The sequence below is a fragment of the Palaemon carinicauda genome, chromosome 45, assembly GCF_036898095.1.
Source record: "Palaemon carinicauda isolate YSFRI2023 chromosome 45, ASM3689809v2, whole genome shotgun sequence".
Classification (NCBI taxonomy): domain Eukaryota; kingdom Metazoa; phylum Arthropoda; class Malacostraca; order Decapoda; family Palaemonidae; genus Palaemon; species Palaemon carinicauda.
The window spans coordinates 27,322,738-27,337,737 of NC_090769.1; the positions used below are offsets into that span (position 1 = coordinate 27,322,738).

A 15,000-nucleotide genomic window follows, 5' to 3' on the forward strand; every position below is an offset into this window, starting at 1 on the left:
ATTGATTGATGAAATCAATATATGAGATATATAAAACCTTTATTATGTTTCCATTCCTTAAAACTTTAGAACTCTAGCAGGTATGATTTTACATAATATGCACTGAATAATAATCAAATAACCCATCAAAATAATTATAATTAGTTAATTAGTATTTTTGCATAATTTATCTTCGACCCAGGTTTTGTGATTATTATGTAAAATTAGAATAAATTCCATTTATATTAGGAAAATTCCTGAACTTTTGAATAATGCACTCTCTTATTGCCTTTGTGCGAAGTGTATGTATATACCCTTGTCTTTTTTTTTTTTTTTTTTTTTTTTTTTTTGTGAGCAACTTTATACAAAACCTACGGTACCGATTTTGACCAAACTTGGTAGTCATGGCAGGTATGGCTCAAGAGTGAATCTGTAACAATTCGGATAAAGTACATCAAAATACAAGTACGCAGCAGCACTTTGAAAATAATCGCAATGTTAAGTAAATGGTAAATATTTTGTTAGTTTTTTGTTTGTGAACAACATTACGCAAAAATTACTGAACTAATTTCAACGAAACTTGGTGGACATGTGGGGTAGGACCCAAAGATAAATCCACTAGATTTTGAAGAAAATACATCAAAGTACAAATACACAGTATAATTAAAGTAAAATAAGACTGCTTGGCGTGACGAAGGCATGCTCTCTACAGAGTGGCCCTCTAAATGGTTTTGCAAACACTGATGTCAATAATGAAATATATATATATATATATATATATATATATATATATATATATATATATATATATATATATATATATATATATATGTAATACATACTTTTTCGTATAACATGAATCATAATGGTTTAATGTAAGAAGAAGCGATCATACTGTAGGTTATTTTTCAGTTTAGTAAATCAAAGATATGAACAATAGGACGTGACAATAATTTACATGCAAAAGCAGATAATTTTGTAGTTGCTGTAGCTGTTATCTAATACTTAGTCACAGATAGACATACATATAAAATTTTCTTTTGATGAAGACTAGAAAATTGTTTGATACCGGAAAACCAATTACGCTTGATTAAAGGGGTGGTTTCTATAACTTCCGTGCAATATTTTATTTTTCCTTATTTCCTTTCTTCACTGGGCTATTTTCTCTGTTGGGGCCCCTGGACTTAAAGCATCCTGCCTTTCCAACTAGGGTTGTAGCTTAGCATTTAATAATAATAATAATAATAATAATAATAATAATAATAATAATAATAATAATAATAATATAAATGGCGGGGTTTGGGTGGGTAAGTGTTGTAATCCAGAAAGCAGAATCTCTGACAAGGTCTTACTTATGCTTCTCGTAGTATCATCGTACATTTTTTTTTTTTGCTGGTTTATATATTTTTTCTATGCACAGATAGGGTTTTCGGCTTGAGGGTTACGCCTGTATAATTTTTTTTTCCGTCGGTAATTTTACATGAAATAAAATTTCAAAACATTTGTTTTCATATTTTTAAAAAGAAGATATTTTAGGCAGTATAAATCAATGTTCTCAAAATTATTTTCTATGTTTTTAATGGAATATATTAGTATACTATTTATGCAAAACACCTGCCGTATATATAATTGATCCTCATTATCTTTCAAATTTATTTATATATTCTTAAAGTTATAAAGGTACTCCCTTTCGATGAAATGAGAGGTGGCCATAACAGATGAACTTTGACTAACGAACACGACCTTGGATACTGATCTGTTCAACAAAAAAGTGTCTGTAGCAAGTTTGAACTTCTGAAAAGTTCCACAGATTTAATCGTTTCATGAAGATAATCCCTCTATTTGGTCACATCTGTATTATGCACTGTTTAAAAACGTAATTTTAATCGGAAATTCTTCGTAGAAATATACGGTTCTCAGCCGTATTTTCAGAAATACAGGTGGCCGTAATTTTTACCCTACTTTGTTATTATCTTTCACAGGTTGTTGACCGTAATATCACTCCTTAACGTCAATATATCTGTTTTTAAAACGGTAAATGCCTGGCAACATTTATTCCTGGATTTTACCGTTTCTTACGGCAAATTTGTAAGTGTGGCTTATAACATACTCTGTAGTATTGAGCCTCGCTAAAGGAAAGTGAAGACTGTAAGAATTAACAACATAACTGTCCCATTTAGACAGCCAAGTTACTTAAACTACTACTCTATGAAAGAATGTCTTTACATTATATTACTTAAGAGTTACGATGTCCTAACACATTAAAAGCTTTCCCTTGATTAATGACGCGCTATGGAATGGAAGTTGACTCATATGGTAGTGTGAATATTCATAGCTATTTCATATGATTATTATGGATTTTGATGATTCTTTAGTAACTTCTAGAATATAGTTTCTGATTATTGCTAAATTTTACAAAGCAACATTGATTTGAATGCTACAAGCCCAAGAGTTACAACAGGCAAAGTAGCTCAGTGAGGAAAGGAAATAAAGAATAGCAAATAAACTATATATAATTAATGAATAAAAATTATACAAAATAAAGATCAGTGGCAACGCTAAAATAAACATACTAGACTTGTGTCAACCTATTCAACGGAAAAGAGTTTACAAAAAAAATTCAAATTTCTGAAGCTCCACTGATTGAACCGCCAGATTAGAAGATCATTCCACAATCTGGTCACAGGTGGAAAAATAGCTCTAGAATAACTTTATTGTAATGTTCCTTATGATGGAGAGGACATGGCTGTTAGAATTAAATGCATACCTAGTACTAAGTACAGGATGATACTATCCAAGAAGATCTGAATGTAAAGGATGGTCAGAATTATGAAATTCTTTATGTATCATGCATAAAGGACTTGCTAAACGACGGTGCCAGAGATTAATATCAAGATCAGGGTAACGGAATTTAATCGACAGTAAGTTTCTACCTAACAGATTAAGATGAGATTCATCATCTGGCGACCCATTAGGAAAACACTACTCAAAATAAGGTCGAATGAAAGAATTAGAAAATTTCTTCAGAATAGCTTGATGATAGAAATTCTTGAAAGACTTTCTCAGGTAGGCAGTTTTTTTTTTTTTTTTTTTTTGTACATTTAAAGAAGAAACAGACCGAATGTATTTCTTAAAAGTAAAATTCCAATCAAGAGTCATACCTAGAATTTTAGAGTTATATATAGTTAAAGGGATGTTGAGGAGCCACAGTCCTCGAACTTCTCGCGATCGTATTTTGAGTTTTGTTAGGGTTCATCTTCAGGATCCATAATCTACACCATTCACTAAATTTAGCTAGATCTTGATTTAAAGATTCAGCAACCATAGGTATACATTTAGTAGATGGAATTTATGCAAACTGAGTACCGTCATATGCACATGTAACGAGCTTGTTTTCTAAGCCAAACCTCTTGTTATTTGTATATAGTATGAAAAGTAATGGGCCCAGAACACTACCCTGAGGAACACCATATATTACATTCCTGTAGTCACTATGGTCCCCATCAATAACCCCTCTTTGCACTCTATTGCTTAAAAATTCAATGTAAATATTAAGGAAAGACCCACCTGCTCCCATTTGCTTAAGTTTTTATATAAGCGTCTCATGATTGCCACGGTTAAAGGCAGCTCTATAATAAAAACTATTCAAAGGAATTTCCTGCCCACAGTCAAAGGATTTCTGGAATTTGTAGTAATGGCATCACATGCTCCAAGGCCTTTGTGAAAATTAGGGATAAGATAATTACCTTCAGCATGCCTATTTAGATGTTTTGCCAAAAGACGTTCAAAATCTTTAGATAATATGGGAGTAAAGAAACTGAGTAGTAATCAACAGAACTAGAGCTACAAATTTAGTCAATGGGGTAAGATAATCAATTCTCCAAGTGCAAAAAGAAACTCTTCTGGCTAGCTTACGAAGTATAATAATCAACTTAGAAACTAAGAAATCAACTGTCTTTATGAAAGAAAAATGGAAAATAATATTTGTGTCTGCACCTCCTTCATAAGCATCAAGGTCCAGTAAAAGCGTTTTAATTTCACGAGACCGAAAAGCTAAACTAGGTAGTATCAGGAAAACAAGAATGAAGAAGGCCGAGCTTCTCATCACTGTTCATTGTCAAACACATTAGCCCAAAAGATTGTCTTTTTTTTTTATAAAAAAAAAGAGTGCCACAGACATCTGGTGTAAGTAGAGGAGAACTGTTAAGTTTGCACCAAAGAGTGCAGATTTAAGGGTAGTCCACCATTTATGCTCCTGGGTTATACCAGCAAGATTTTGCTATATTGCTTATATTTTAGTTTACCATATTTATGATTACGGATAGCTCCCCTGATTGATTGATTGATTTAGACTTTTGTGTCTGGCTCCACACACACGTGCACTATATATATATATATATATATATATATATATATATATATATATATATATATATATGTGTGTGTGTGTGTGTGTGTGTCTATATGTGTGTGTGTATATACACACACACACATATATATATATATATATATATATATATATATATATATATATATATATATATATAAATTTATCTTTCCGGTCTCACTGAGTGTCATTGCCAGACGTATAACTACTCGATCTTTCCTTGTCCATCGGGTCGGTGGGAGAGGGAATAGTCATATCCTGATAAGAGGCGTTACTCCAAGAAACCACAACTACCGTGTTGTAGTTAGGAATGGGGGAAGGGGTGGGAAGAGTGGAATCTGTGCGTGTGCATATCTATCTAAATATTCAGCCGTCATTTTTGACGGGTTGCGTGCACTAATTTTACATAAAAGGTAATCGCGTCATACGAACCAGAAAATACTTTTCAAAGTCTGCTAGTTTAGGTGTGCTGTAGTCTTAAAGAATTTACTCTAAAACAGCCTCAAATGCATATTTTATTTGTATTTTATAAGCATGCAAATTCTAACTCAAACTTGAAAAGTATATCAAAGTAGACATATGCTACTAACATGGATTTCATTTTCTTTTTGGTAAATAAACACATTGCAAGATGCAACTCTCTCTCTCTCTCTCTCTCTCTCTCTCTCTCTCTCTCTCTCTCTCTCTCTCTCTCTCTCTCTCTCTCTCAGAATGTCAGTGCATCATCAACAACGCCTCCTGAAATATTTCACTGCACGAGAAATTGTCTATATCATTCAGAGTATTCTAACTACACTCAATATTGGATAAATACTGTTCATAATTCAGAGTCAGTATAAAAAACGATTTGTCCATTTGACAATGCCACAGGAGCCAGATTGATTCATTTAAAAACATCGTTTGCGAAAAATAGTTTCCGAAATCAAAATATCAATAAGTATTATTACTTTTTATTTTCTCAAATTTTTTAGGATTTATGACACAAAACTTTACATTTACGATCATCTAATAGTCAGTACAATGCTAAGTTTGGTTCAGAAATAACTATTTACAAATTATTACAATGAAATTGTCATGTCATTGATAGATACCCCAGTTATAGGAGTTTTTCTTTTAATCTGTTTACTTTTATTATGATAAATTAATTTAATTTTCTTACAAATGTTAGGTCATGACAAGTAATTGATGTTATTTTAACTATTCTTTATTGATGGCATTGATATAATTTCTGACATCATCATTATTACCATGGCTTAAATCTCTGTCACTTTGAACACGAGAATATTTTAAAACTACAGTAATTTAGATGTTATTAGTGTTTGACTATCGAATTCATATGTGATGGCTATCTTTAGAGGCTAAAGAATGCATTATCTTTGTAAGAAAAAATGGAATGGTGGTTTAGAGAGAGAGAGAGAGAGAGAGAGAGAGAGAGAGAGAGAGAGAGAGAGAGAGAGAGAGAGAGAGAGAGAGAGAGAGAGAGAGGCCATTCACTACTAACATAACACAAGTAACTTCGAAAATAAATTGGTAATATCACTACAAAATAACACTGACTCGATGTCTCACTTTATTTCGCGCGTATTCGATAAAAAAAAGAAAAAAAAAATTGCAAGATGTTGAAAAGGAGTCTTTCGGCCTCTAGTTACACCTACTTTCTAGCCTTTTACTTAACTTCCGTTGTATATTTTTTTCCCTCTTATTGTCCATCTTCTTGAGATTTGCCTCATGGCACCGAATAGCCTTCCGGGCCCAGCTCTCGGATCATTTGACCAATATTCATTAATCCATCTATACATAATGAGGATAAGTGATGAAACAGAAAAAACAGTTTGGATAAATTGTTCTTATGTTCAGAACCTTTAAAGATTTTTTTTATATATATCTTCAGATCTTTAAAGGTCACTCATGAGTGACAAGGGTAAGGAGCAGGGCAGGGCCATCTATAGGCTACGTATCATCAGTGGCCAAGACAATCTCCACCCATTCTAAGACGGGGGAGAGCTAGGCAATGGCTGCTGACACTATTGCAGTCTATAGGGCTGGAGTTGGGCTTGGACTCCCGCCCAACAGAATAGCTTTCAGGGACGTTTTCAATAGGTTATCATTGTCCTTATACAATTCAAATACATTACAAAGACATTATTCCATCGAGGAATAATGTCCACGTGATTAAAAATGTATATTGCAATAACTTACTTACTTTGATGGCTGCTTTTCTGGCCCCATACAGCAGGAGAACCCTACTCTCTGCAGGACTTAACATGGCCATACATAATTAAAATGTGATAGGAAGTTCACCTTCCGGTCTTTCTTATGATGTCTTGACAATGGTAAAAAAAAGTAGATTGCTGCCATAATATGAGTTCTTGAAAGAAAACCATTAAATGGGAAAAATAAATTCAATGACACTGTTTCGAGTAATAAGAAGAAATATGTTTTCATATTTCTAATGAATAAATAGTTATAGGACAGGACAAAAAATATTGAAATATAAATATCTTAAAATAGTAATGTTAAAAAGTTTAGAGAAAATATGGCAGTAAACATCTAAAGAGATTGTTTCAAAAAACGCGAATGCTGAAGAGAATCTATTGGATGTCATAAAAAAATGGACTGTTAGGCTTAATGGGAATTTTTCATGAAGTGATTGATAGTGTGTCACCCAGCGTCACAATCACCAGGGTCACTGAAGCTGAGTATTTCTTAAGAATAAATGAGTGAAACCAACAGGATTTCAAGATTTTTATTTTCTTTCAAGAGGCGAAATACCAGTTTTGATTTTGGATCGAGAAAATTACTTCAAGTTTAATTTGATTACTACTTTATATATAGATTGGACATAAAATGTAATGGTAAACTGCGTTATTAAAAATCTTTATAATGTTTTAAAAAATCACGTCTTGTTATCAGTCTAACTTATGATAGTAACGATAATAATAAATACGTTGGTAACAGCAACAACAGATTAATTAATGTCGTTAACAATGTTGTAATCAACGAAACATAAATAGACTCTTTATGATTAAAATTAGCTTCCTAACACCTATGATAATTAACTGGATTTATCAGGATTCGTCATTCACGGATTTAAGGGGAGAATATCGTTGTGATAAGTCCTTGCGAGGAGTTAAGCAACTGTAAAAAATAACAATTTTAATTTCATTGCCAACGAGTTGTATCTCTCTGACGTCACAAGATTTTAAAGCGGTAACGTTAAATTAGATGAAAAACATGAAATTTTCTCAAAATGTTCGCCTTGATATTTACAGGTAAGTAATAATAATAATAATAATAATAATAATAATAATAATAAAAATAATAATAATAATAATAATTATATTTTTATTCGTAGACAGCTATATTTCATTTGTAACTGCAAACACAGTAATTAGCATGTTAACTAAATCGAGTTCAAGCCTCCGGCCCCAACCCTCTCTCTCTCACTCTCTCTCTCTCTCTCTCTCTCTCTCTCTCTCTCTCTCTCTCTCTCTCTCTCTCTCTCTCTGTAAAAATATTTTACATTAATCCTCAGTTGAGGCGGCTAACGTTATAGCTCTCAAATTAATGACGGACAAAATTCAATTGTCGAATAAAAAAAAGATAAAAAAATGAAAAGCTCTTATCTATAACGTTTTGTTATTGTATCAATGCTTTCGAGGTATATGGTTATTATGATCACTTCGGGTAGATGATGCCATTTGTTAAGAGAAAAGAACATATTCATTAAATATCAATATAACATTGCTTCGTAAATTCACCAGCGGAACCCTAATCAAAATGTATTTATTCGTGCAAGAGTGCTTAGATATCTAAGTAAATTCAGGAATTTATTAAGGATAATTAACGCTAATCATTTATTTTGTCAGGAATGCCCATAATTTTTGCTTAAGAATATATTTTTATCAAGTCTATTCGATGGCATTTTATAAAACCAACATTAAATGCGCATTGATTAATAGGTAACTTCAAGAATTTATTAGGGATAATTAACACCAATCAATTATTTTGTCAGGAATGCCCACAATTTTTGCTAAAGAATATTTTTATCAAGTCTATTCGATGGCATTTTATAAAACAAACATTAAATGTGCATTGATTAACCTTGCAACACGACCAGTAAAACAACAAGATCAAGGAGCAAGATTAAGGACACAAGATTCTTTACCAAACACAAGCTTCGTAACCTTTAGATCTAAAAACACAAGTTTTGAAGGTGGATTACCGTAATCATACAAACACAGCCCGGATTAGCAAAAACAACCAGTCCTTAATAAGCTGATGGAATGTATTTGTAACTCTCAAGTTTTCTTTACTCTCCTCTAAGAGCAAGAAGGGATAATTTCAATATCGTTATCCAAAGGTCACTTGTAGCGTCCCTGTCCCTCGACTTGCTTTGAAAAAAATAGCAATGCACGAGAAAATTCCATTTATATTTTTTTGAAATAATTTAGTGTAAATGAATATTATGTTATTAATCTTAATTTTATTGCCAACAAATTGTATCGCTCTGACGTCACTAGATTTTAAAGCGGTAGCCTTAAATTAGATGAAAAACATGAAATTTTCCCAAAACGATCGCCTTGATAATTGCACGTAATAATAATAATAATAATAATGATAATAATAATAATAATAATAATAATAATAATAATAATAATTATTATTATTATTATTATTATTATTATTATTATTATTATTATTATTATTATTATTATTATTATTATAATTATTATTATTATTATTATTATTATGCGTAGCAGGTAATGATTCCCTATTCGTAGAGATATCACAGACTCTCTGTTTGCCAATTAATTAGCTCAAATCTTAAAAAACTTATCCTGAACGTTAAAACGAATGGTTATCGGTTAAGGGGATACTAAAAAAGTAAAATTTTGATAAAAACCGGCTTAGTAACTTACATGAAGAACTGGTCATGCAAGCATTGGTTTAGGAATCTTTGGCAGTACATAAGCAGGTTTCTGCGCAGAATAGAACGCACTTGGTGTAGAGCTGTTGACCTGAAAGGAAGCTGTATAATAATCAATAATGGTAAGTAGAAATATCTACGTATCGTCTCGCTTTTGGCACTGACGAAACTTAACCCATTGACGGTCTCTGATATCTGACGGTCTCTGATATCTGACGGTCTCTGATATCTGACTGAACTTTCATTTTCTCTCTGTGTAAAATTATATTTTCTTTGACCAGGGTATCATATGATTCTTCGTCTACTACTAGCTTGCCTTTTTCTCATTCGTATGGGGTTACACGGTTGCCTTCTTTTGAAGGACTTTGCTTTGGGTTTTGGGGTGGGCCCTAGTCCCAACCGGCTGCCTTGCCTGTCATCGCGTAGACCCCGGTAGTGTACATTAATAATTGTTTGTATTGTACCAGCCACCATCGCCCTTCATCCCAGCAGCAAGGAGTTATGGCGTGGTTAGGTCGACAGTTCGAGACGTGTGAGATGTCTGTATATCACTGTGATATTATCTTTGAACAGGATATCATATGATATCACTGTGATATTTTCTTTGAGCAAGATATATGATATTACTGAGATATTTTCTTTGAACAGGATATCATATGATATCACAGATATTTTCTTTGAACAGGATATCATATGATGTTACTGTGATATTTTCTTTGAAGAGGATATCATATGATATCAATGAGATATTTTATTTGAACAGGATATTACATGATATCACTGTGATATTTTCTTTGAACAGGGAATCATATGATGTCACTGTGATATCTTCTTTCAACAGGATATCATATCATATCCTTTGATGTGTTGCAGAGCCTTGGCAAGTTAGAAAGGGGAATTTCTCCCCAGCAAGTGACTACATTTCGGTGACTTTTTCTTATACACATTATCTCGAAGTATCTTTTAGTTGTATGTATTATCTGCCATTATGTGTTAAACTTTCTCATTTACTTACACATATCATTCACTTTGCAGCTAAGACTAATATTTCTAGCATAGTTATACTTACTATCTTTTGACGCAGACATGAATTAGATTGGTCAATTCTTAAGAAAAAAAACTTTGGGGAATTGGTTATCCTTATGAAATGTTTTAATTTTTGTATTATGCTATTGTTAAATTATCACTTTGTACATCTTATCTAGAAATTATCATAATGGTGGCGATTTTTAGCACAAAGATATTCCCATTTCATATCATGTACTACGCAATGTAATATATGTAGTTCATTCTAAGAGTCTTGCCTAATCTTTTATAAGGCTCGATACCTCACAGTATTCTAATGCTTCATTCCGGCTATGACCATATTGAGGAATGATCCTTCTAATCTAGCTGTTGAATCGATAGAACTTCAGAAGTTCATACTTGTTACAAATGCTTTCTGCTGGACAGGCTCACATAAGTAAGTTAGATCCATTTAACGTTGTTACTGATCTTGAATTATTTCATGTTTAATTCATTTCTTCTCATACATAGTTTATTATTTCCTTGTTTCCTTTCCTTGCTAGGCTGCTTTCCCTGCTGGATCTCTTGGGGTTGGAGCTTCCTGCTTTTCGAACTAGGGTTGTTGTTTGGCTATTAATAATAAGGATAATAATAACTTCTGAATTTCAAACTTGGCGCAAATACTTTTTTGTTGAACAAGTTGACCCTAGTATTTTTTTCATAGATCATATGTTACTTGTCTATTATTAACAGATATTTTTTTTCTAAAGTTCATACTTTACTTCATTTCTTTTCCGCAATGGCCTGCTTTTCCTATTGTAAACGTCCCTGCCTGGTGATATGCCGGACTAGGGTTCGAGTCCCGATGACGCTCGATAGTTTCTTGTAGTGTCTGTAATCCCACCATCCTTGTCTATCTACTGAGTCATCAGCAGCCATTGCCTGGCCCTCGCTTGTCCTAGCTTGGGAGGAGAGGGGCTTGGGTGCTCATCTTATGTATATGTGGTCAGTCCCATGGGCATTGTCCTCCTAGCTTGGGCATTGTCACTGTCCCTTGACTCTGCCATAAATAACCGGCTTTTAAACCTTTAAAAGTATTGATCAGTGTCACTAGACTAATGAACTTGACTTTACACTGTCCATTTCTATCCTACAGGGGAATATCCGCCATCTATTTTTCCTGGTCCTGCTGCTAGGAGTTGTGGCTGCCGCCTTCGGCCAATACTTCGTCGATTCCCATGAAAACTCGCGAGAGTTCTACGGAGGAGGCTTCGGATTCGGAGGGAATCGTCCATTCGTCGGGGGATTCGGTGGTCGTCCAGGAGGAGGTCGCCCGTTCTTTGCAGGCGGTGGTGGTCGGCGCCCTGGCGGCGGTGGATTCAACCAAGGTTATCAGTACGGGAAGAAGAAATAAATTAATGAAGAGCTATGGATTTCGGAAACCTATCTTGAGTAACTTAATTCTCTTGCGTCCTAATTCTATAGGATATTTGTGCTGGGAGTTCTCTAAGGAGAATTTTACTTGTGTTTCTAACTCTCTTTGATGTTATGATAATAAAAGAACTTTCTTATCTTTGTTCATTGTCGTTATTCATTCCTTTTTTTACTATATTATTTGTATTAGCCTACTCATCTCAGATTGATACAGATAATCGTAACATTTTAATGGTACAATCCTCTAGTATCTCCGTTTTGGAGCCTCCTTTACCCTTATAGAATATTCATAAGATTATGTCATGCAAATTTCAATCTACTTTATACCAATGTTATTTACAAGCAGCTTTATTGCTTACATGTCTGTTGAATTCAGATACGAAAAGGTAAAGGGAAATTATAAAAATGAAAAAGAAAAGGTATTGGTAAATAAAAGCAGACAACAAATTGAGAAAAGTTGGTGCAAAGTAAAAGACTCAGAAAATAACCAAATAATGTCCGAATTACGAAATAAAGATGTCTGACCTTGAAAATACCTGTTTCGTTTGGCAAATATGAAAAAAATGAAATATTTTCGTTGAGTGGGAAGTCGGACACACACACAAAAAAAAATAAAATAAAAAAAGGATTTTTTCAAGATACTGTCCTTAGAATATGAAAAATGTTGCTTTAACAAGCAGTGAAGAAATAATTTGACTAAACGCGAGTATAATATATTTTAAAATTAATGTTTCCCTGTTAGCTTCGATGTAATATTTGAAGTTAAATGTTGATATGAATGTAATTTTTGATGATGGTGATAATACCAAACCAGATGGTGATAATAATGCTAATGTTTATAATAAGTAAAAAGTGTAGTTGGATGAACAAAATAGATACAGGTGTTATATATAATGATTTATTCCCTAGAGCTGAAGATACTGTTCTTAACACCCTCACACTCCAACACACACACACACACGCACACGCGCGCACACACACATATACACACACTCACTCACACACACACACACACACATATATATATATATATATATATATATATATATATATATATATATATATGTGTGTGTGTGTGTGTGTGTGTGTGTGTATATATATATGTGTGTGTATATACACACAAGAACAACATACAACAAATGCAGCGGTGTCTAGTCCACTGCAGGACAAAGACCACAGACGTGTCTTTATTCATGTCTGAGGTTTGGCCAGTTTTCATCACCATGCTGGTTACTGCAGATTGATTATGGTGGGAGATATTAATCTGATCCCTCACACCAGCCGCCCGTTGAGATACTACCACTAGAGTGTTATGGGGCCTTTTGACTGGCCAGACAGTAAAACATTGGATCCTTCTCTCTTGTCACGGTTAATTTTCCCTTTACCTACACACAAACAAACCGAATAGTCTGGCCTATTCTTTACATATTCTCCTCTGTATTCATACACCTAACAACACTGAAATTACCAAACAATTCTTTTTACTACACTGTAATTGTTCAGGGGCCACTTTACTCTTTGTAAGGGTAGAAGAGGCTCTTTAGCTATGGTAAGCAACTCTTCTAGGAGAAGGACACTCCAAAATCAAACCATTGTTCTCTAATCTTGGGTAGTGCCATAGCCTCTGTACCATGGTCTACCAATGTCTTGGGTTAGAGTTCTCTTGCTTGAGGGTACACTCGGGCATACTATTCTATCTTGTTTTGCTTCCTCGTTGTGTTAGTTTTTATAGTTTATATAGGAGATATCTATTTTGATGTTGTTGCTCCTAAAATATTTCACTTTTCTTTGTTGCCTTTCCTCACTGAGCTATTTTCCCTGTTGGAGCCCCTGGGTTTATAGCACTTTGCTTTTCCAACTAGGGTTGTAGCTTAGCAATTAATAATAATAATAATAGACCAACCTAGTATGGGTGGCCGTAACTAATACAGCTTTGCTGGTCATAACGATACCTAAACATTTTCACTACGTTAAGGTATCCCTACTTAGAGATATATGTATATATAAAAATAAATAACATATATATATATATATATATATATATATATATATATATATATATATATATATATATATATATACACACAGTATATATATGTATATATGTATATATACGCACATATATAAGTATATATATATATATATATATATATATATATATATATATATATATATATATATATATTCAACAGAGGAAAATAGTAATATGAAAAACATGTCAAGAAAATCTCTCTAATTTTCCCAACTCATTTTCTGGCTTATTTGTCAAAATTGACTATTCATTTGGAATATCTTAACACCCCATAAGCAACGTACTCAACCAAGACCAGTAATTTCTATTTCTGTGACCTTCGAAATGTAAAACGTAACAGTTAATCTTAATCTTATGCAAATTTCCCTCGCGTGACCCACACCTATTCTGTCTTTCTCGTTATGTTCCTTGTATCTTTTTTCGTCTCTGTTTTTGGCTTCTTTTTATTTTTTCATATTTTTTTCTGTTTCACTTTTTTTTTTTATTACCAAACAAGTCCCTCGGAGGCTGGCAACAGAAATCACCTCCTGGTAGTTCAAAAGTCATGAAGTTGACTTAATAAACCAACAAAACATAGCTACTTTGACTTCTTTATTATATCATTTATCTGTTTCACTTTTTTTTTATTACAAAATACAAGTCCCTAGGAGGCTGGCAACAGAAATCCCCTCCTGGTAGTTCAAAAGTCATGATATTGACTTAATAAACCAACAAAAAAAGAGCTATTGGGTCTGCCCCAATCTTTTCACCTCACACTGTACTTCATTTTAATACTTTTACCTCCAATTTTTCCAAATCCTAATCCCCCCCCCCACCCCTCCCCTCACCCACCTATGCTATCCCCTTATACTGTAGCTGTGTCTGTATTAGTCTCATTTCTATGATTATTGTTAAGGTTCTTATTCCAGTCGATCACATACAACCGTTATGCATTCCCTTAAGGTAACACAGAATCAACAATAAAGACAATTACAACTATATCTCTCTAAAATTACCTTTACTATTATGAAGGTCTACGAGATTTGGTATATCACCTCGCTATATATCGTTTAGAACTTTAGATTGATATACTAAAGTCCCTTTTCTTGTTTTTTCTCCTTCACAATATCAATTTTATAAGCAGCGTATTTCTGATCATAGTTATTGCTCTTGTAATTTGTTTAAAGGAAAAAGGTTTTGAATCCCCTGTTCTTTCGGTTCTCCTGGTTCTCATTATGAATTTCGTGACAACCT

At 33.3% G+C, this 15,000-nt stretch overlaps 1 long non-coding RNA gene across 1 annotated transcript; it reads left to right on the plus strand.

Annotated features, from left to right (window-relative positions):
- The first annotated feature begins 9,301 nt into the window (after positions 1-9,301).
- On the plus strand, positions 9,302-11,878 carry LOC137634656 (uncharacterized). The gene is made up of 2 exons (XR_011042549.1): positions 9,302-9,418; positions 11,458-11,878. It is a non-coding gene; the product is annotated as an uncharacterized lncRNA (long non-coding RNA).
- Positions 11,879-15,000: the final 3,122 nt, after the last annotated feature.